The sequence below is a fragment of the Ochotona princeps genome, chromosome 13, assembly GCF_030435755.1.
Source record: "Ochotona princeps isolate mOchPri1 chromosome 13, mOchPri1.hap1, whole genome shotgun sequence".
In the NCBI taxonomy this organism is placed as follows: domain Eukaryota; kingdom Metazoa; phylum Chordata; class Mammalia; order Lagomorpha; family Ochotonidae; genus Ochotona; species Ochotona princeps.
Genome location: NC_080844.1, coordinates 56,799,037 through 56,820,573, shown reverse-complemented (window position 1 = coordinate 56,820,573; position 21,537 = coordinate 56,799,037). Strand labels below are relative to the sequence as shown.

Sequence of the window (21,537 nt, the reverse complement as noted above, 5' to 3'; positions counted from 1 at the left end):
TGCCAAGCCTCTGCAGGGTGGTTGGGTCAGCAGCATGGTGCATTGGTGCAGGAGTTGGTTGGATCAGCAGCATGGTGCATTGGTGCAGGAGTGCAGGCCAGTGCAGCCAGTCTGGAGGGCAGTCGAGTGTTCCCACTTGTGTTGAATACATGCTTACTTCATAGTCTAGAAACTTCCAGAGAAATTTGCAAAGACCCACGGGCAAGCTGAAGAATAAGCTTTGCTGTGTTATCTGTTGGGAAGAGTGGAGGCAGTCCAGGTATGACGGGGGAGAGGGAGAGGGGAGTTTCCACTGCATGTTGTAGTGAAGTGGGCAGCAGGAGAAGCAGCGGGTGGGGTGTCCGGTCAGCAGCGGAAGTGGATCCCTAGGACGCAGTGCTGGTTGAAAGGGGGAGAAACAGGACATTTGGCAAAGGTGTTAACATCTATCCCAAAGCCATGAAACGGCACACACCAAGCAGAAGTCCATGCTGTAGATGCCGTCATCTCATGAGAGGGAGGGGGAGAAAGGGAACTTAGAGTTTATTTGCAGTCTGTGACTGATGGCTGAGACCACAGCTCATTCTGACCTGAAGTAGAACTTGCCTGGGAGGGCAACCCCAGGGATGGATTGGGAGTGCTTGGAAAGGTGGGAAGCAAACTCCTCGCCCTTTCCCCTTTCCCAGGAAGCAGGCAATGAGGAGGCCCTTTTTTTCTTGTTAATTGCTGCATTGCCCTTGATCCTCGCTCCATGGCAGTGTGATAACGGATCACTTCATGGTAGACTCCACTGTTTACAGTTGACTTGCAGAACTGCAGAGCAGTTAGCATCGGCCGTCACTGGGGGATTGGGGATGGGGGCATGCTTATTCCCACCCTCAGTGAGCTTGGGATGGTAGGTCTGGCTCTACATGGCTGTGTATTTTTCAGTTGCCTCCAGCCACCCTGAATGCCTGGGCTCTTAGTCATTTTGGGTCCACACTGCTAAGTATAGGTCATGGCCAAGGGCCAGACTCCCACTGTTTGTCAGATGGAGCAGAATGCCATGCGGGTTGGATTTTTCCAGTACCTGACTGGATGCAAGATTGCTAGACTGTAACTAGGGGCTCATTGTATACTAGGGCCAATTTTTGCTCCACTCTATGTGGGAAATGGGGATGATCACTTAAAAATTCATGTATGCAAGTAAGATAAATGGCCTCCCTCCCACCCTCCATGGCCCTCTCCTGTCCCCGGTTTATCTGATTTGGACAGAATTGATCCCTAAGCTTTTGTATTCAATCATCTCTGTGTCTATTTAAAATAGTAGTTGTTTTGATGTTTTTCCTCTGTCTTATTTTTAAATACTTTTTTTAAGATTAGGAAGTGTAGATGAACTAGGATGACCAGTGCCCCCTTTTGCTTTTAGCTCAGTGGGTGGCTCTGCCTGGCTCCAGGAGGCAGGACTTAATACTGTCTGGGTCTTGGAACGGGGCAGAGGAACTATGCCAGCTTATTGGAGGGCAGCAAATCCCACTGTGCTTATAGCCAAGGACTAGAGCCTCAGTTCTTCAGAAACCCTGAGATCACGTCTGCTTATTTGTTTGCCACCGTTCCTGCTCGGGCACTCATGTCGTTGGCATCTTGCTGTGAGCTGTGTTTCTTGCACCTGTTCAGCTGCTCACCGTGTTGACTTTCTGCCCCCACGTCTCTGGGCCTGCCTTCCCATCCCCTGAGCCTCTTAGGGTATTGAAAGCTGCAGTGATGGAAAACTAAAGAGCTTCACTTCTGTTTTCTCAAGTTGGACTGTTGGCCCCAGGATCCTTTCCAATTCAAAGAATTTGTGATTTTGTAATAAACTTGCTGATGTCCTCAAATAGCCCCTTTCATGGGAGAATTTCCAAGTCTTTACATAATACTTTTTTTTTTTTGGCTTTACTCTGTATCCAGCGTGATCTAGGTCCTGAGGTATAGTATGGCATAGTATTGGTGCCTGCCTGATTGAAGCTTGTATTTTAGGGGAAGAAGGCAGACCTTAAATAAGCAAATAGCCCTAAAATAGGGTGATTTCAGGTAGTAACCAGAAACATGAAAACGTAAGACAGGAAGTTATGGGAGCAATTTTGTAGTGGTGGGTGGGGTGTGTTAGGGAGGGGTAGGTGTTGAGTTTTAGGGTGGCCTTAAAGAAACCCCCCTGTGAGGGGTCCCTTGATGAAGAGGATGAGCCAGCCATGTGGGTGTGGCAACAGGGCTGTGAGTTCCAGGCAGGGGGAACTGCAAGTGCATGGATCATCATGAGTTGCTGTGGTTGGTGGGGTAGGGAAGAGCTGGCCAGTGGAGAGAGAGATGGGCTGTGGTAGGGAATTTGGGTCTCATCCAGAGAGCACTTCACGTGCAATGATATGTGGCTGCCCAGCCACCCAGCCAGGTGTCCCCTGCCTTTTCCAAATGGGTAGGTAAGTCACCGTCTACCATGTGTGGACTACTGGAATTTAAAACAGTAGTTTAGGACCCGGCGGCGTGGCCTAGCGGCTAAAGTCCTTGTCTTGAAAACCCCGGGATCCCATATGGGCGCCGGTTCTAATCCCGGCAGCTCCACTTCCCATCCAGCTCCCTGCTTGTGGCCTGGGAAAGCAGTTGAGGACGGCCCAATGCATTGGGACCCTGCACCCGCATGGGAGACCCGGAAGAGGTTCCATGTTCCTGGCTTCGGATCGGTGCGTACCAGCCCGTTGCAGCTCACTTGGGGAGTGAATCATCGGATGGAAGATCTTCCTCTCTGTCTCTCCTCCTCTCTGTATATCCGGCTTTCCAATAATAATAAAATCTTTTAAAAAAAACAAACAGTAGTTTAAATAGGGGAAAAAATCCTGGTACAGCCTAAAAGAATGTCTTCTTTAATCCTTTCTCCCTAGAGGTCATGGTGCTATCAACTTGTGCCAGTTGTCCTGTTACGGAACGGGGTTGAGGCCATGAAAAGGGGTGGTGGAATCCTCCAGCATACAACCTCTCCATGGCAGAGATAGTAGGACCCTGCATCCTTCCCACCAGACAAAGCTGAGAGCTGAGCAGGCACATGGCCTCTGAAGCACCCAGTGATTCAGATCTGCTTTTTTCGTTTAAGCAGCATCGAGAGGCCAGAGTTTAGCCTAGCAGTTAATATGCTGATCCTGTGGCCCGTATTGGCATGCCTGGGTTGGGTACTATGTTCTGACTCCAGTTCCCTGTGGTGGGGTCCTTGGGAGGCTGCAGTGATGGCTCGAGGAATTGAGTTCCTCCGTGTGGCACACCTAAATTGTGTTTCTGGCCAGGGGCTGTTGCAGGCACTGGGGGGGGATGAAACAGGAGATGGGAGTGCCTTTTCTCTCTTTCTCTCTCCCTCCCTTACTTCCTCTCTGCTTCTCAAAGAAAGATGTTAAAAAGAAAAGAGGCATTGGGCCTTTCCTTGCTCCCTGCCTTTCAGCTTGTCTGAGGTCTGTGCTTGCTTGTAGGGAACCCAACAGTGTTCTCAAGTTGCCTAGTTTGGCTTTATATGGACCTGGCTCAGTCAAGCCTTGATGTTTTCCACTCTAGGCAATAGCTTATTCTTTCTGGACAAAGTGTCTGATACATTCTTCCTTGGAGGTTTGTAAGGACTGAGTACAACTTTGTACTTGAGCACCTCCCCACGAACCAGCACCAAATGGCACAGTTGGTGGTGGTGGGTGGAGTGAAAGAAGATACAAGGCTGACTTTTCTATGGCTCCGCCATGTTTGTTTCTGTTGCCCACAGCCTTTGCTTTTGGTGGTGCTGCCCCTGCCAGCTTAGGGCAGCTGACCCGTTAAGGAAAGGTGCTTCTGGTTTGTGAACCCATCAGTATGGATGTGGTGTTCCTCATGATCACATTGGCATCTCTAGTAACTACTCGCCTCATGTTGTGTTGATCTGGTTGGAGGATCAGCGTGAAACTGCATGTATGTGTTTCATAATCCATAAAGCACTGAACAAACCTAAAGGGAACTGTTGGACCAAAAATTGCAATTCCTGGCTAAGGGAAGGCCATGGGGCCACCATAGTTATTGTCAAGTTGCTCCTTGCTACTTCTCAGCCCTGAAGTGTTTATGGTTTCTGGTTATGGAGACCCAGGTGCGGGTCTGACTGATGAGCAGATAGGTACAGGATGACAGGGGAAAGGGAAGGAAGGCTCGAGAAGGGATCCAGCTCGGCCATCTAAGTGCATGTCAGTCCCAAAGCCAACTGACCTTTCCGGGCCGGGGTGACCTTCTACAGTGCCAGTGCACTCATTTTGCAAGGCATGGAGGAGGAGAGCCCCTCCAGTTCCAGGGCAGTGCCCCCGATTCCTGGACACTAGTTGCACCTGCTCAAGGACCTCTCCTTGTGGATGTACTGTTGTTGGTCACTCCTTGGCTATGGCTTTAGGGGTGGCCATGGGATGCCACTGGGTCTAAGGAACTCCTAGGCCTTAAGGGCACTGAGGTGGGGCAAGTGCAGTGCTGGCTGCTGCCCACGTAGTACAGGGCTACGTGGCGTGTGTACTTCTCATTCCTTTCCACTTCTAGCACCGTCTTTGCCAGGGGAGGGCTCGCCTTGTTCACCCAGGCCCTTCATCATTCCTGCTCTACTGAGGCTGCTTCCTTTTTCTAAGTCATTGGAGCATCAAGATCAATGATTAAAAACACTAAATACCAATACCTCTTACCTTTTATTTTAAAATGTGTTTTATTGTTTCCCTCCACAAATAATCCCCAGGAGGTAGTCAGGAGTCCTCCCTGACAGAGAGCCTGAAGCTGGGTGGGTTTGCAGGCCCACAGCCCATGTCCAGCAGTGACCGTGTCATTAGCATCCCTCCACTGGACCCTTTCTATGCCTTGGTTCATGCCAATGGGCTGCTGAGCCTGAACTACTCAACTTCCACTCTCCATAGGTACCTGTAGCCTCCCCAAGGTGGTAGGAACCTTAGGCAGACCCTATAGGAAAAGCATTTTGGAATCTTCCATTGGCATTCTTGGCCTTACTTCTCTTAGGGAGAACCCCCTGGAATGCAGGGACTTGTTAGGCTGAACTAAGCTGAGCTAAGAATGTTAATAGAAGGCTTCCCAAGGCGTTTCTATGAGACACTTTCATCTTATTCCAGGCCGGCAGAATCAGAACTGGGCGTGGGGCAAGGAGGCGGGGCTCTTGTTGAGTGTTATCTGTGCTCTGAGGGTGGAGAAGATGGGAGACAGCGGTGTAAGCGGAAGCTTGCCGCCAGCCCAGGAGGGGCCAAGCCCAGCTCCACTGGGCGCTAGAGCACATGCTGCTGCCCGGGCTAGCTTGATGGAGCTGGACATGATCTGCACTCGCACATGGCCTCAAACCTGGCCTGCAGCCCCCTTTTGGATCTGAAGTTCAATGGGGTGTCAAGTCCCCTAGATGCAGTTCAGGTGTGTTAGTGTACGCCCCACTCATGGGGAGGGATAATTTCTCAGTGTGGCTCAGAGAAAGCCCCAGCCTGATAAAATGGATTTTCCTGTAACTGCTCAGCTCATCAGATGGTCTCACACATGGTCTGGGTCTCCTTGACCAGAAGCCATTAGCACCCCAGGACTGAGAAGTAGTGAGGAGCAGCTTGCAATGGCTGTGGTGCCATATTGGACTTCCTTAGTCGGGAATTGAAATTTGCAGCCCTAGGGTTACCTTTAGATTGGCTTAGTGCTTTATGGTTTTTAAAAACACCTTTGCATATAGTTTTACTCCTAGGGGCCACTTGGCATGCCTGAGCTGCAGACATCTCCCTTATGTCCCCAGCTGGTCAAGCCGGGCTTGGCTCACGCTGTTCCTTATGACAGGTAAGTATACCATCAGCAGCCACCAGCTTCCTCCCAGAAGTCTTCCTTGACCAGGTTTGCCCCCAAGCCCTCAAACTGCGTGTGTGAGCCAGATACCACTACACTGTGTGCTGGCTGCTGGGGTCTCTGTCCAAGGTGTGCCTGTCTTGTCTCCATGGCTGGTTGTATAGCCCTTAGATGTACAGCAGAGTGTTCAGGACATAGGCAGGCATTCAGTTTGTTCTTGAAAATACCCAGGAGTTTTCTGTTGGCGTCTCCTGTCTGCCCTCTTTGAACCAGGCCTGGAGCCTTCCAGTGCCCTAGTAAGCTTGTGGGCCCAGCAGGACTGTAGACGTGGGCAGTCATGGACCAGAAGGCAAGGTCCTGGGTCATGTAGGCACAGCTTGCAGCTTCTGGTGGGGTAGGCCATGACTCGGGGGACCTCTGTCCCTGTGGCCCTGGATGTAAGGGGTTAGGGAGTCCTGGCTTGCGCCCAGGGTGCCCTAGGTGCTACGTGGTTGGTGGGATGATGGCAAGCTCTGGCTTGGCAGGGAAAGGGAATGTTTTCCTATTCCTTGAGCTTTGGAAGGAAAGATGAGGGAGGATGCGGTCACTTGAGAACTCGGTCTCACCATGGGCTCCGTTCAGCCACATGCCATAGGAGCCCAACAGCTGTCTCTCTCTTGCTGGCAACTGTTCCTGGTGATGAATGTCCTCCAGGCACGCTCACAGCCGGCCCTAAATGGAGGCTTTGGACAAGTGCGGGGGAACAATGGCCTCTCTCAGAGAGCCCTCAGCACACACTCCCAATGAAGTTGGTTCATCAGTAGGAGCGGCGTCAGCACCAAGACAAGAGTCATTGATTCAGCAAGGAAGGCCTGCACAGCCACGGAGTGACTGGAGACAGAGGCAGAGGAAGGGGTGGGGTCCGTGGCACCAAGAACAGAGTGAATGGTGGGTGTGAAGGGGCCTACCCTCAGATGCTCTGCTGGAAGTGTGCTTGCAGGATGATGGCTCATCCTCCACACAGATTTCAAAACCTGCAGTCATTGTCAGGTCATTGGCTACTGGAGCATATTTCATTCTAGGGCAGAGCCTGTGGCCATGTCCGATGACATTGACTGAACCAGGGCACCAGGGCCGAGAGACATGGAAGCACAGGCCAGCACGAGAGGGAACAGGGCCCCACTGCCAGCCCTGCTCTGTCTGCTCCTTTCTCCCTGTGTCCAGGTGGGAGGTAGGATGACAACCGAGCAGAGAGGATATCTGGGGGTTTGGTGGAACCTAAGAGAACTTTGACCTTGGGGCTTGGTTGCAGCCTCTGGCTCAGAGGTCCACAGCCCCACCTTCACCAGGTCCAGCCCGCTTTCACGCTGGGTCTTCCCCAACTTTCCAGGGCAAAGATAAAAGGCCAGATTTCCATGCTGTCAAGCCAGACTGGGCATCACTAGCTTTTCGTCTTGCTGTTTTATATTTTCCAAGATGGAGTTAAGTAATCCAGGATAGTCAACAACAGCTGCATGTTTACATGATTATTTCACTCTTTAAGGGGTTCAGCGGAGTGATTTCATATCTGGGTATTTAGAACAAAGTCATACGTGCTTGTAAAATATGTGTATGTAGCAGAAATTGGTACCAGAGAATGTATAAACCTCGGAAATCCTCTGCACCTCCGGAGATTACCCCTTGATGATCCTAACCGCTTCTTCCGGTCTTCTCACCTCCTTCCTTCCCCCCATCCTCCCTCCCTTCTCCTTTCTTCCCTTCCTCTTTCTCCACCTCCCCTTCCATCCCATCTTTCCCCGTCCCTTCCTCCTGTCCTGTCCCTTCCTTCTGTTCTTTTCCAATCCTCGTGAAGCAAACTTGTGCAAAGTGAATGAGTACAATACAAAGTAACCCCCCCCAGGACCCTCTTCATTGACCTTGGTTCTGATGGGGGCACCAGTCCGGCCTGTTGTGGGTGCTTCTAAAATCACCCATGTGCCAGCAGCCACCTCTGAGGACTCTGCCTCTCTGACCGATGGCACACCCCCCCGTGGAGCTGGCTGGAGGTCGTTCTCCAGGGAATGGCTGTATTTTCTTGGAGATGACCCCATTCATATCTCCTGGGCATTTAATATTTTCCCCAATCCTTTACTACAGCAAACTGTGTCACCATAAATTTCCTTGTGTCTAGGTCAATGCAGACACATGAAGAATGTCTTAGCATAGAACCCTCAGGACGGTGTTGCAGGATCACACAGGCTTGGGTTTGCTTTTTTTGTAGATGTTGCCAACTTGCTCCCCTGAGAGGTTAGGCCCTTTTTAAAATCTCATCAGTCTGTTTCATTAAACCTCCATTGAAACAAAAAGATTTCAGACTTTCTGGTCTACACACCTCAGAGTAGACAAAGGTATCTGTTTCTCATTTGCACTTATTTGAGTGACGTTGAACATCTCGTCACGTGTGTAGGAGTGTGGGTGTGAGTGGGTGTGCACTCTGTAGACATTAGGCAGTGTTCTGTAGGATTACTGGCCTTTTTGAAAAGTTTATTTGGAATGCAAAGCAACAGAGTGGATAAGAATAGATTGATCTCCATTGGCTGGCTCGCTCTGCAGATGCCCATAGCTGCACTCAGGAGCTGAGAACTCTGAGGGTTTCTCATGAGGGTGGAGGGAAAGCAAGGACTTGAGCCATCACCTGCTGCCTCCAGGAGGCACATCAGTAGGAAGTTGAATGGGAAAGTGAAAGTAGGCCTTGGTCCCAGGCAGAAGCTTAGCTTGCTGTGCCACATTGCTTACCCCAGATTCTTATCTTTGAAAATCAATTTTTTGGGAACTTTCACGTGTTAAGGAAATTGAGCACTTGGATCCGAGAGGCGGTCACTTCCTCAAGTGTCTTGTCTTCCGACTTGCCTTTATGTTTACTTTTTAAAAGTGGGAACTTTTTCCTACTTTATTTTTAGTCAGATCTGTCTCTTTTTTACAACCCCAGAATTTGCTTATATTTAGAAAGTCTTCTCCCTAAATTGTACCTTTTAAGTCTCCTGTTTTGTTTGCTGCATTTCTCAAAACATCTTTATCAAGATGACATTCACATGTCCTAGTAAAGGGCGTAGTTCAGTTCATGACGTACTCACAGACGAGCAGAACCAGTACTGCAGCCACTTCCAGGCCATTTTCAGCCTCTCTAACGTAAAACCGAAGCCCTAAGCTTTGTGACAGTCGCCTCTCCCTCCCTCCATTGCTAAGCAACCCCCACCCTCAGAAATCTGCTTTCTGTTTCTGTAGAATTCCCTGTTTTCAGCTTGGACATGAATGAAATTCACGTACCTGACTTCTGTGGTATAATGTTTTCAGGGCTCAGTCTAAGTCAAAATGTGTATGAAGACTTCATCCAATTTTATGGCTGAATAATATTCCTTCCGGTGGAAATGCGTGAATGTTTTTCTGTTCATTGATGGAAATTTGGGTTCTGTCTACTTCTTGGCTGTTAATAATCCTGCAGTAATTGCTCATTTGCACTTTTGAATATGGGCCCATGGTTTTACTTCTCTTGAGTATATCTGGCTCTCTGCCCTCACATAGCTCTGATTGCGGTTGCTGGATCATATGGGAACCGTGCTTCGTCATTTCAAGTTCAGCTAGCCCCTTTCCCCGAAATGACTGTACCAGTTTATCATCCTACTGTGTAAAATCGAACCATCTAAAATGTCTAATAAGATACACCATAGGAGCCCCAATTTGTGTTTTTTCTAGATTGCTATCCCAGAGTACCAAAAGGGCTTTGGTTATCTACCCAGCTAGTACTGTACCGCATGCATAATTGTGGTTTATGCGTAAGTCCACTCTGTGGTCTTTCCCCTTGATCTTCTGTTTATCCAAGCGCCACTGAGGCACTGCTCTAATGTAGACGGTAACATGTTCTTTCACTTTTAAAAGTGTGCTCAACCTAAGCATCTATTAGATCTTTATGTGTCGTGGTAGATCGGAGGTTGGGCGAATCTAACACATTGATGTCAGCTAGAAGCTGGAAGTAAATAGAAAGCGCTTCGGTTTCCGTGCCCCATAACACGTGCACCACATGGGTTTCCTAAATAACGCTTACAAAGTCTGTGCGGGTAGACGTTCCTCCCCCGGTGTGTATGTGAGGAAATGAAGCCTGGAGAAAGTCTGGTCACAGAAACTTACGTGACAGCTTTCTAGAAAGCACCAGACGAGCCACTCTGGACGCTTTGTGAGAGAGGGAATGCCAGGGCAACATGGCGGGAAATTGCGTTGAGTGTCCTGCCTGGCGCTGCAGTCGGCCCCTCGTGCTGGAGCGGCCCGGGTGGGTGAGTCCTGGGACGCCCACATCTGCAGTGAAGCCTGGACATCGAGCACGGTCACCACTCAGCGCTCGGTGGCCCCGAGAACCCTAGAAAATGGAGAAGTACAGATTGATTCTGGCCGCGTTTTCTTCCCAGACCACATGGCTCAAGATCACTGGCAGTTTGTTTTCTTTTTTTTTCTCCCCTTGCAAGGGGATAGCAGAAGTATTTGCCACAGAAAATATACAAAGCCCCATAAAGTCCCAACCAGTGAAATCATCATCTCTTCCCAGGCAGCTCCAGTCCTTGACCTTGGCTGGTTCCGGCTCTCCGGGGAGCTGTCAGGCAGGGAGAACTCGTCTACTCGGAGACCTCCTTACCACCCATATTGCCAGACTCGTCGAACGTGTAGAATTTGGGGCTGATGGGATTAGGAGAGCGTCATGTAACTGTCTAGCATTCTCTTCTGGCAGTGTAGTTAAGGTGAACCCACGTGAAACAAGAAATATAATCAGGGTTTTGCCGGAAAATAACCAAAATACGATCTGTGTTGCTGCCATATTTCAGGCTTCTCCCTAAAGAAAAATGTCTGTCCCTCCCTCCCTGTTTCTGGCATTCTCCAAGACTATCTACTTAATGTTAGGAATTTTCTAGTTTTACTTGTCCATTGGATAATGAATAACCTGCTCTCTCCTCTTCCTCCCTTCTTAACATCGATTTATTTATGTGAGAGAAAGAGAGAGATGCTGGCTCACTCCCTAAATGGCCACAATAGCCAAGGCTAGGCCAGGCCGAAACCAGGAGGTCCTTCCAGACCTCCCATGTGAGTTTCAGGGGCAAGCACTTGGACAATCTTCTGATGCTTTTCCAGGTACATGAAGCAGGGAGCTGAACTGGAAGTGGAACAGCTTCGATTTGAGCCAGCATCCATGTGGGATGCTGGCACTGCGGGTGATGGCTTAGCCCACTGCACCACAGCACCGACTCCCTGTTCTTTATTATATATATATATATATATATATTTTTTTTTTTAAAGATTTGTTTATTCTACCACAAAGTCAGATATACAGACAGGAGGAGAGACAGAGAGGAAGATCCTCCGTCCGATGATTCACTCCCCAAGTGAGCTGCAACGGCCGGTGCTATGCCGATCCGAAGCCGGGAACCCGGAACCCCCCCCCCCCCAGATCTCCCACGCGGGTGCAGGGTCCCAATGCACTGGGCTGTCCTCGACCGCCCTGCCAGGCCACAAGCAGGGAGCTGGAAGGGAAGTGGAGCTGCCGGGACCAGAACCGGCGCCCACATGGGATCCCGGCGCGTCCAAGGTGAGGACCCCAGCCGCTAGGCCACGCCGCCGGGCCCTGTTCTTTATTATATTAATGGCAATATCATATATCATGGGAAACTAGGATATTTAGGCCAGGCCAGTGTGACTTGGTTTGGGAAAGCTCCATTTTGCTAACTTGTCTTAACCATCACCTTTACATAAGAGCTGGTGGGGAGGAACTCTCCATGGGGATGTGGCCAGGGATAGGAGCTTCCTGGTGATTGACAGATCTGGGACACACTGGCCCAGGCTCCCTCAGTGACGGCCAAGCTTCTGGCATATCCAGAATCAAGCTTCTTTCTCCATGGGCCTTCTCTGGGGACCTGTTGGACCACCCTGGGAAGCTGGAACTGGCCACCATTGCTTCTCCCCTTCCAGGCCCTTAGCTTTGATCCTTTAGGGAGCAAGTAATTTACATTTAACTATCAACTTCCATGAGAGGTCTCTGACAATACAGAAGATGGTATATTTGTAGGAGAAATAAACTGACAATGGTTCATGAAGAAAGATTGTTTCTTGTGTAAAAATTGTAGACCATTGTAGTAGAAGATGTTTATTCACATTCTCAATCTCTAGGCTCCTGGCCTGTGGGGATATCATGAAGATAATGGAGACTTCAGAAATCTTGATTCATGAAAAGATTGTCCTGGAAAGGGCTCTACTTTTTGCATGTTTGTTTGATTCCATTGTGTCCACTAGGACACTGCCTGGAAGGAGTTAACAGAATAACAGATGCAAGCATCAATAGTGTGAGAAGTCCCAATCCATCTTGCATGTCAATATAAGGCTAATGTTGATTTTAGAAACCTGCTCAGCACTGCAGAGGAGAGCTGTGAATCTCTGAGCTGAAGAAGCACGCAGCATTGGGGACTTCCCAAGCAGAGCCCTGCTGGGCCCTCATGCACCTGCCAGAACACCCGGTGACCCAAAGTCCTTTCCCTTGACTGGCTCAGACTGTGGCAGCCTTCCCTGTCCCAGAAGCTTCCTAGCAAATAGAGACATAGCTCCCTGTGGGCGTGGCCCTAATGAAGACTAGAAAGGCAGTGACTCAGCTGTTTGGGAAGCACAAAGAAATGCTGCAGAAGATGCATTTGAGCTCTCTGCAAAACTGCTCAGATGTCCGAAGGAAGCCAGTTACCTCCCCACCCCAGCCCCCTGAAATGGGGCCACCTGTATGATGCTCTCTGCTTGAGCACCTCTTGTTTCCTCTCTTCTTCTGCCACCACTTGTTTTACAGCTGTCTTGCTGACTTGAAATGAAGGCTTTTGAAGACAAAAATGCCTCTTGGCTGTGTGTGTGTGTGTGTGTTTTAGCTTAGACCAGGGGAGCAGAATAAATAATTGTTGCAGGGCAAGTGTTTGGCTTGGCCATTGGGGTGCCCATGTACCATATGAAATGCCTGTTCTTGGCTCTTGACCTTGGGAAGCAGCATGTGATGGCTGAAGTTGCTTGGGACCCTTGTGGGAGACTGGGATTGGATTCCTGGCTCCTGGTTTTGATCACTTGGTCATTCACACAGTGAGCCAGTAGATGGTACCTCTCTGTTGCATAAATAAATACATATTTTTAGAAATAAGTGATAAAATTTTCATCACAATGTAGAAAACAATAGATACCCTGTTCAGTTGACAGCCATTTACCAGGACCCCAGCAGTGCTGAGTCCTAATAAGGAAGTTCTGCTCCCTTGATTCAATATGGAAGGCATATGACACAGTGCGTCTGGTACAGCAAAGGGTCAGCAGATGTGCCTGCCTCGTCTCCTACCCACTGCACCTTGATGGACAGTGACGTCCACTCCCCAAGAAGTACGTCGTTGTCCCCACATGATGCCGTTCACATACCATGTGTCATGTGTCACATCTGCTCCTTGCCTTGGGCCTGGCGTCACTGGAGAGCCTTGGGGGAGACATGTCTGAGCATCTTAGACAGCCTGGAACCATACTGCTCATGTACTAAGATGAAGCTGCAGCAGCTCACACGTGGCCCATCAGATGTTTCTGCTTTCACTAGGGAATTCTGAAGGGCAGTGAGTGTGTGTTAGTAAACTGTGGACAAAAGGCAGTGTTTCAGGTGTGTGTCACAAGCTTGTGAGGTGTAAGGCCACATTGAGTCCTTGGCCTGCCTCATACTGGGCAGGCGGGTGAAGGGTGTGCCCAGCCCAGTCCTTTGGGATCTGCCGGGCACTGCACTCGCATCCCTTCTAGATCGTGGCTCTGTGGGTGGTGTGTTCCGGAGGGCCTGAAAGCTCTCGTGGTTTCCCAGCCTCTGGCTGATTGCTGCTTGGGTGGTCTGTCTTTCTTCCCAAGCTTCCCCGTTCTTAAGCTCTCAGTATTCCTATCCCTTGCCCAGTGCTGAAGTTGTGTGTGTTTTTAATTGAGTGCTGACAGTTCAGGATGTAACAAATTCAACAATGGTGCTTTTGGGGGCTGAATTTGTAGTGGCGTCTCAGCTCAGCCCCTGTGATGGTCGGAAGGACTGTCCTCTGTGTGTTTCCAGTTAGGTAATTGCTGTGAAGCTTTTCCAAGGGGAGCAATGGGAGTAGATGTTCTTCAGTTATGAGTAGAAGGAACTGAATACTCTCTACCCAGGTTGAAAAAAAAAAAGATGTACACGACTAGCACAGCTAGGATCCAGTGAAATCCTTCGGTTTACATGCTGCTTAGCTGTTGCCTTCGGACCGTCGTTAGTTTCACGATTTGCTTTCACTCTGTACTTGGTATTTATTTCTTCTCTTCTAAACAAAGTCATTCAGGGCTGATCATTTTCCAACTTGCTTCTATCCTTATAACCTTGCCACCCCCAGCAGATTCGGGTGCCAGATTTGAATGTGGGTCTAGGTCATCGTTGATACAACTAGCTCTTGATTTACTCAACAATGAATAAACATGATCCCTCCCACTGGAAGATGGCTCCAGAACATTCTGTATGTGACTCCTTTAAGGGGGTAACTTTTTGCAGGAGGTCGAGAAACTAGAGAACCAGCCATGTGACATTTCGATGTTCCCAATCCAATGTAGACTTTTTATGTTCACTCCTAGTGAGATACTTAGGGTCTGAAATCTGAAGTTAGAAAATCAAACTCGCTTTCCATTTTGTCTTAGAGCAGAAGTTAGCAAACGGGCACCCGTCGGCCAATAGCCTTTAGGCTAAAAATGTTTGCAAATAAACATCTGTAATCGATTTGAGGATAGAAAATCCAAACTTTGAGCACCAGTTATATAAAATCGTATTCCTTACCAGAAAAAAATTCCCTTTCTCATTATTAGAACTGGATTCTGCAGTGTCCTTTTCAGTTATTCACATGATGCTGTGAGTTTTGTCAGTATGAAGCTTGTGGACATTGCGTTCTCTCTTAAGAGAGTAAGCCCTGCATAACACCCATGACTTTGCCCGTTAGCCTGCTCTCGCACAGGGGCTAGCAGACTTCTCTGGGAAAAGCAGACAAAATATTTTAAGATTTGTAGTCTCATGGTCTGTGGAGCAGTGACCCAACCCTGACACTGCAGCGTGCAAGCATCCATGGATATTACACAAACAATTGGGTATGGCTGTGTTCCAACAAACTTTATGGACAGAGATCTGAATGTGGTATTGCTTTCATGTAACAGGAAAGATCTTCCTTTTGATTTTCTTTTGCCCAGCTAAAAATGCGAAGACCGTTTCAGATGGCTCAGAAGCAATGAATGGGTGGGCTCTGGGTGACTCGTGGACTCAAGTGTGATGACTACTGTTTAGATGGTTCTGCCTGCAATGCCTGAGTCAGCTTAGACATTTGGGTGAACCTGGAGTGGCACGCAGGCACCGTGTGGGCTGGGGCTGACACTCTTCTAGCCAACAGCTGTGCTTTCTTGTCTAACGGATGTAGACCCATCACGTACTCCCTGCGCCATCATCCCTTCCCATCCTACGAGCCTCCCCGCCTAAAATCTGTCTAGGAAAGCATTTCTTCAGGATGCAGCATCCGCCCTGGGCTCCTTCCAGCTCCTACTTGGAAGCTCTTTCCAAGGATGGAGAAGCTGCAACAGCTGCATTTTTTTTCTAGAATCTTCCAGCTGTGGGGAGGTGGAGGGGGTGATTTGAGGACTCTGGCAGCTCCTGTGTGATTGCTGAGCTGCTGAAGATGGGGGACTGATCTGGAGGGCGTGTGCCGCTGCCAGCAGCAGAGCTGCCTCCATGGAGCAGGGTTAGAGCATCTGCGTTCGTTTGGATCCCACAGCCGGGAGGAGGGAGTCTCTCAGAGGCGCCTTGGAGACACCAAGCTGGGGATGAAGCCGTATGTCTCGCTCCCTGAGACCTCTGTCCTGCTGGGCAAGCCTTGTTGCCCCTGGCATCATGGATCTGTGCCAGAGGGTGAGCCAGCTGTGCTGTTTGTCTCTCAGAGAAAATTTCCAGAAACACTTCCCCCTCCCCAGTTTAAATGACCAAGTTTCAGAAAAATCCAATGATAATGTGCAGGCGTTTCAAATCAGTAACATTAGCTGGGATGTTTGGGTTTGCGTTGCCTGGGAGATGGGAGGAGTGAGCCTCTGAAGGCCTGTGAAACAACCAACCAAATGTCCTCCCTGGCCCTGGGTGGGGACACCCCAGAGAGGGAGACGGGAGAAGAGCACTCCTGTGGGACGCCGTCACGCTTTGACATGCCACCTAACTCCACGAGATCAGAAGTACCGATCCTACAAGTACTAGGCCGGTGCGGCCTTGAAGTTTTATTTGAATCCCGGTCAGACTGTATATCCCCTGTGATCCTGGATGCTACTGATTGAAATGTTCCAGAAGAGACAAGAATATCTTGCTACTGGGAATTAAGAGATGGTGGTGTGGTCAGATGAGCACCCTGACAGGAGCCTTGAAATTTCCATGGGGGAGGGGGGTACAGGCAGAGCTTGGGGGCAGAGGAGGGGGAGCTGCCCTTGACCTCTGCACTGGCCACTCAATGAAATGTGCCAATGTCACCATTCAGGAACAGCAATGCTCAAGGAACTTGCAAGTTCTGGTATCACAAGTTTTAAAGAGAGGGCTACGAAGGGTTTTTCTACCTTCACATGTATTTTCTGTAACTCAAACTTTGCGAAAGAGCTGTATTTTATAAACAGAAAGATACAGTTTAAAACGTGTTGTATCCATCAGTGAGATACCACGAAGCTGTCAGGGGTGGCAACAAGTTCAAGATACACAGTGCTGCAGAGGGTGTGAGCTGACTTGTATAAAAGAACTTGATCTGCAGGTTTCTACAAATGTTTTCTAATGGGAATATTGTGCATAGGAAATTCCGGGAAGGATATGCAGTCCGTTGATTGTGGCGGCTGGGAAGGGGGCTGAGGCTGGGGGCTTCTAAGATGGGAGGAACGTTTTCATTGCCTATGTTTGTCTTGGTGTTGATGCGTAGAGTTTTTGCCACATGCATGTCTTGCATTTCTCTCACAAAAAGCTTAAAGTGAATAAAAACAGAAGATAAATACACAAAAGAATTCACTGAAAAAGTATTTGGCATTCTGAAAGCTTCCGGAGCTGGTTACCCTTGGCCTGTTCTGGACATTGAGATATGGAGAATAAAGAAAAAAAAATGGACTTATTTCACTTGTGGTCACCTCCACCCCTCGTGCTCCACCCGTCCCTGGGCAGCTTCCCTTATCTGAGCCATAAATTCTGGCCACAAACAATGGCCAGTCGGCCCTGCTGGGCTTGGGGTTGATGGAGGGCAAATCTGGGAGCCCACTGGAATGAGTGGCATCCGTAGCTCCTGGGTTACCAGGGAGAGCTCCTGAGAAGCTGTGGGGGCCTGCCCACGTGACTGCAGGAATGAAAGGGGCAAAGCAGAGACCATTCAAGGGTTAAACTGCAGCCTTCCTGGGAGTCTCCAAAGCAGCTCTGACAGCATCCGTCCTCAAGCCTGGGGAGGAACTTGAATTTGAATTTCCCAAGTTCAGGGAAGGAAAGCTTAGTGGTTGCTGGCTCTCCAGATGTGCCTTGCTGCCAAGTGTAAATGGAGTGTATTTTCTTGATAAGACAGTAGGCTTCACCCATGGTACCCATGTACTGCGACTCTAAGAGTCCAATAGACACACAAGCTCTAAAGGGCCCTCCAACCTTCCCTCTGCTCTTGTGCTGTTGAAAAGAAAAACAAAGTGAGGTCAACATAGTGAACTTTGTGCTGTCCAAGCCTTGACCTTGGTAAGTCACCTTTTTAATTTGTTTTGCTTTTCTAGGCTGTTTGTTTTTTCAGAATCCACTTTTGCCACAGCCCATACTGGAAGTCCTTTTGTCGTGACTCATCTGTTTCTAACTGAACTTGGTTTTTCTGTCCATGATGGTAGTCCAGTCCCCACACTGCTGCTTCTCATTCCCATCTCAGCACGAGCTGCCCTGGCTGGCTCCCTCCTTTGGGAACCAAGCATGTGGACTGTGAGGCTGACATGCGTTTTCAATGTTGTTTTTATCTGCTTTCTCTGCAGTAGTCAGTGGGAGAGATGAAGGAGCCATCCTGGCTTGGTCTCCCCTAGCCGTTGGCCAGGCATTGATGGAATGCCCATCCTAGGTATGCCTTCCACAGGAGGCGAAGAAGCCCTGGCTCATCACAGCAAGGCACCCTGGCATTTCTGCAGTGCCCCAGTGTGTTTCATGGTCATGGGGAACACCAAGTTAGTGCAGTATTGCCCTGCAGCTGTCTGAAGTCCTAATGCTGGAGGAGGCTTTGTGGAAGGAAATGGGACTTGCTCTGAGCTTTAACAGATGGTAGGATTTGTGCACTGGAGGTGGAGGAGGGGGATTCCCAGTGGAGGGAAACAATGGGAGTGAACATTCACACATGATGGTGGAACTGAGCCGTGCCCCAGGTGCCTTCAGCAAGCACAGGCGACCTCAGTGGTGAGGTCCATTAGGAAGCCACATGTCCCTCCCCCACAATTTCACTCTTAGTTGACGTTAAAAGGAAAGCAAGTCTCCAGCCAGTCCTGCTACGTCCCAAATATCTGTTGGCAAGCAGGCCCTAGAATGGCCTTACGATTGTCAGGCGCTGATGTCCTCCTGCCCTGTATACACCTCTCTTGTAAGGGAGATGCAGTGCTGTCCCAGTGTTGTCTTGGCCTCGCTGGTGCACCAATCTTTCCACGATCCATGCCCCTTGCGCCGCACATGCCCAGGGCTTCGGGTGTGACTGTGGATGGTTGGCCTCAGCCAGGTTCTTAGCCCCATTCATGTAATGGTGGAGGTACTAGGACAGGATTTCCAGCCACTTCATTTGCCCTAGACACCTCTCATTTCAGCAAGGGGATGTTTTTAGTGTCCATGGAAGTAGCCACAGCCTATGAATAACTGTAGGATGGCGGTTAGTGATTAGTGTCTTTCAGTGGATTGGCAGCCTCCAATGTGTGTAATCTGATGGAGCTACTTTGTTCCCTCTGTGTGGACTTAGCAGATACATACCCAGAGTGGAGTATGAACTGACGTACGGGCGGTATTTGCAGTGTTGGGACGGAATTCCCGAGATGGACCTCTCTGATTTTATGTCAGTGGTGAGGACATTAAAAGTCAATGAGAGCTCAGCAGCTGGCCCTGATGGCAGGTCCGAACAGGACAGGGCAACTCAGCTCACAGGGTGACCCTCTCCCTACTTCTCCTCTCTGGATGGAGGGACCCCCACATCCCAAGAATTCGGTGCAGGCATGTGCATTTTCTTGTGTATCATCATCGGCTTCGAATGCATGGGGGAAGAGGGGCCAGCAGGGTGGTGTCTTAGGTGAACCTGCTGCCTGTGGCAATGGTGTGCCTCTCAGAGTGCTGTTTGGAGTCCCAGATGCTCCACTTCCTATCTAGCTCCATGCCGATGCTCCTGGGGAGGCAGCAGACCACGGCTCAAGTACTTGGGCCACTGCCATCCACATGGGAGACTGGGAAGGAGTTCCTGGCCCACACCTGCTGATTGTGGCCATTTGGGATATGGACCAGCAAATGGAAGAGCTCTCACTGTCTCTTCCTTTCTCTTCCTCTCTCTCTGAAGCGCTTTCAAAAAAAAAAAAAAAGCAATTTTTTTAAAAGCACATGTGATTATAAACAGGTTTTTGTTAGAAATATACTTGTGTAATTGTATATATATATTACTAATATGTAAAATATTGTAAATACACTAGTTATAAAAAGGGGGAGGATAATTATAGACATGAAGCCTTAGAAGACAAAATGTTTAGAATTTGTGAAGTGTGATGCGTTTGTGGGGGACCATTTTTCTGTTTCCTGCTTGGCACATGTGGAAACTTTCCTAATAATAGTCTTGCAGAATCGGAAGGCCCTTAGTGTTTGTTCCTGCTCTACTGGATCATTTCATGTGGCTTCTTGAGGGCGAGTGTGGTCACCCCCTTCCCATCTTGGCTGAAGAGTAATTGGTGAATAAACACTGTGTACATTTAAGGCAGTCAACGTGGTGGTCCAGGTACATAGTATGAAATGCTCATCACAACTTAGCCAATGGACACAGCTTTCACCTCCCACAGTGGCCATTCGTGTGTGCTGTGGACACTCAGGATCTGGGTTTCTGCAAATGTCAGGACTGCTTGCTATCCAATGTTATTAACCACAGTCACCAGACCATATGTCACCCCTTGGGAAATTACCTATCTTATAGTTGAAAGTTGGTGTGACCATCATGTCCCCTATCCTGAGCCTTGGGCAGCGCCAGTCTGTGCTGCTGCTGGTAGTTCAGCTTCCCAAGATCCTGCGTACAATGAGACCATCCGGTTTGGGATCATCTGGTAACTGGTGTATTGGCGTGTCATCCTCCAAGTTCATCCATATTGTTGGAAGCAGCAGGATTTCCTTCTTTTTGAAGGTTGAGTAGTATTCTATGGTGTGTGTGCCACATTTTCCCCCTGTCTTCATGTACCCTAGGTTGTCCTCATCTCTCCCCTGCCAAGTAGGACAGTACAGCACCAGCCCAGTCCCGTGGGTTTGTGGAATCCTGCTGGCTTTGACTCACATTCCTTATCTCCGCTCCCTGTCTGCACAAGCTAGATGTTGCCGAGTCAGGTTAGCCATTCTGCAGCCCGGGCCACAGGGGCAGGAAGAAGTAGTAAATCATGTTACATTTGTGTGCCTCCCCCTAGCCATCAGCTCCTGCTGTTAATGTTGCCAGAACATCAGCTCACAGTGACAAGAGTGGAGAGAAGCCTGATTCCATCCTCTCTGCCCAGTCCAGCCTTGGAAGCTGCGAAGCCTTCAGAATAACCCGAAATAAACTTGTAGCTCAGCAGAACCTGCATTCCTCTCTCACTGATGATGAGCGGTGACTTGCTGGGGGCTATTTTCTAACCTGGCTTCTGCCCCTTTGTTATCAGCTGCTTGAGGCCCCAGGCTCCTTATTGGTCAGTTTCTTGTTGCTCTCCTGTTGACATTGAGCTCTCGCCCGCAGCCACATCCTGTCCCTTTAGCATTTTGCAGCACGGGGCTGTTCCACCTTGAAGGAGGGGAGCCTGTGCAGTGGCCATAGATGGATGGACCAGACCACCAGGCAATTTTTTCCCTGGTGTTTTAGGCATACACTGTGACCCTAAGCTTGCTCCCTGGGAGAAGTGTGCAGGGAACAGGAACTTGGGCTGGAACTGGTGGGAGGCCCTGTGAGTCCACTGGAACAGCTGCTACCGAGGTTGTTCTGCCCTGGCACAGACGGCTGTTTCCAGAAGGCTCGTCAGTGGTCTGCTCGCTTCTCATCCAAAAGAGCCCTCACTCTTCAGAGGAGATTGGAAGTCACCCAAAGATGATTTTCCTTTGGGTTCAGCCAGTCAAGTGATGTGTGCACTGGTCTCTCATACGTGTGGGGCTTTGTGCATGAATGTGGTGGGATCCAGCCCCCTCAACTGACCAGCTTGACTGTGGCACCTGCTATGACTATGAGAAAGTAGGCAGGAGCTTCGATCTGTCAGAGGGGACGGATTTTCCAGCAGAAGGGAAAGCTGACCATTTGCAAAAAACTAGTCGGTTTCTTATCAGGAAAGCAGAATTGCTTCTCTCAATTCTATCCCTTCTTTCTTCAATTGTCTTGGAAAGTGGAGCTCAAGTTCCCAATTGATGGCAACTTTAGCTCAAGTGTAAGTATGGTCTTCACTCTTTGAGCTTGGGTTTTGATTTGCAGGAATGTTCTAGGCAGTGAGCAGGACGCAATTCAG

General features: G+C 49.3%; 1 protein-coding gene across 5 annotated transcripts in view; it reads left to right on the top strand.

Annotated features, from left to right (window-relative positions):
• Positions 1-21,537, top strand: part of AFAP1L2 (actin filament associated protein 1 like 2) — a 90,849-nt gene that overhangs the window by 13,722 nt on the left and 55,590 nt on the right. The window contains exon 1 of one of the 5 annotated variants that reach the window (XM_058671343.1): positions 17,409-17,554. The exons of the other annotated variants lie outside the window; for them this stretch is intronic. The gene's annotated coding sequence lies outside the window, so the exon portion shown is untranslated. Of the gene's footprint in view, positions 1-17,408; positions 17,555-21,537 lie in introns of those variants that run through there. 5 annotated transcript variants of the gene reach the window in all.